A 1,624-nucleotide genomic window follows, 5' to 3' on the forward strand; every position below is an offset into this window, starting at 1 on the left:
CCGCTTAAGTCTCTTCTTTTCTATGATGAAAAGTCCCAGTCTCTCTAATCTTTCTTCATAGGGCGCCCGTTCCAAACCCCTAATCACACAGGAAACACCTAGACTGGAGGGGGCAGGGCACATCCCTGTCCTAGCGACCCCTCAACAGCCCCGTGGCACTTTAGCACCTTCCCCTCCCCAGCACAAGCCATTTCACTCACGGGCACCTTGCGTCACTCCCGGACTCATTTTGCTACCAAGCAGAAAGGTATAGTACCCCCTGCAGGCCTAACCCAGGCCATGGCTAGTGGTACCTGTTTGCCCGGGGTAGTCGTCAGCGTCCAGACCACGCCTGTGCCCGTGTTGGAGTGGGGTTAGGGTGTGTGTGTCTCCAGTCTGCCTGCAGCATTGCTAGTTGGGTCCCAGGCGGTACTGGTACCAGAGTGCTGCAGGGCCAGACATGTGGCACCCCAGCAGCGCCAGGAAGAGCCAGGGGGTTGGGGCTTGGCCATGCCCAGGGGCGGTGTGTATGCTAAGCAGGAGAATGGACCTGCTTACTGGAGGCGTTCTGGGGATGGAGTGTTGCTGCCCCCAGTCCCCACCCTCCCTGTGGGCCAGGGCCAGAGAGTCTGGGGCCACCCACCCACCTCTCTCCCCATGGTGCTGGGGGGTGGGGTCTGGGCAGGGCTAGGGAGCTAGCCTCCCATCATCCTATCTTCACCCACCGCCCATGGTCATGCCCCCACACACTGGTCCCTTCCCTTGCTCCTCAGACACAGCAAGGCCAAAGGAGGGCTGGGGGAGGCTTTCTGAGCTGCTGGCTGACTGAAACAAATCTCACCGGCTCCCACTGAGGCACTGGCCCCCCATGCCTCTGTGAGGCAGAGTCCCTCCTGGCTTCCACTTACAGACAGACCTGGGAGGTAACTCCGGAGCCTTCATCCTTGCTGAGCAGGCTAAAGCCACCACCCCACACGCAGGCCCAGTGGCCGAATGGCCAAGGCATCAGTCTCTGAAGCTGGTGAGTGTGGGTTCAAATCCCAGCTGGGTTATATATGCTCCATTTTCACTCTGGTTCCCATTTGAAAGTCCTGGGACCACAAGTGTCCCTGCCCTGGCTAACCCCAGAGAAGAGGAGACCCAGGTGAGCTGAAGGGCATGGCTCTCCTGATGTGTGTTTTTGTTTGTTTTTTTCCCCGTGTTTGTGAGTGAGGGTTTTTTTTTTCCTCCACTTCCCCTTTGCCCTCCCCCTCTCCTTCATGGAGTGTGCGCTGTGACTGGCAGGTGGAAACTGTTGGCTTCTAATTAAAGTTTGAATTCTAGACGCCTCTGCTGACTGGCTGAGTCTTGGTAGGGTGAAGGACTTTCAGGCAGTCCAGGGCTTTATAAAGCAGTGAGCAAGCAACCAAGGAGCTTGCGACCAGGACAGCAGGCATGGATGGTGATCGGTCTGCTGCTGTTACCTGCACAGCGTGTGCCATGTTCGTCTTCCTCCCAGAAGAAAGAACAGATTTCATCTGCACTAAGTGCAAGCTGGTCGCCATTTTGGAAGAAAAAATTAGAGGACTGGAGGCCCAAGTGTCGACCCTACGCTCGATCAGAGAGGATGAAGACTTCCTCAATAGAAGGCAGTGTTTAATCCTGC

At 56.6% G+C, this 1,624-nt stretch overlaps 1 non-coding gene across 1 annotated transcript; it reads left to right on the forward strand.

Annotated features, from left to right (window-relative positions):
- The first annotated feature begins 958 nt into the window (after positions 1-958).
- On the forward strand, positions 959-1,031 carry TRNAQ-CUG (transfer RNA glutamine (anticodon CUG)). The gene has a single exon. It is a non-coding gene; the product is annotated as a tRNA-Gln (tRNA).
- Positions 1,032-1,624: the final 593 nt, after the last annotated feature.

Source organism: Pelodiscus sinensis, chromosome 2, assembly GCF_052426305.1.
Source record: "Pelodiscus sinensis isolate ZL-2025 chromosome 2, ASM5242630v1, whole genome shotgun sequence".
Taxonomy (NCBI): domain Eukaryota; kingdom Metazoa; phylum Chordata; order Testudines; family Trionychidae; genus Pelodiscus; species Pelodiscus sinensis.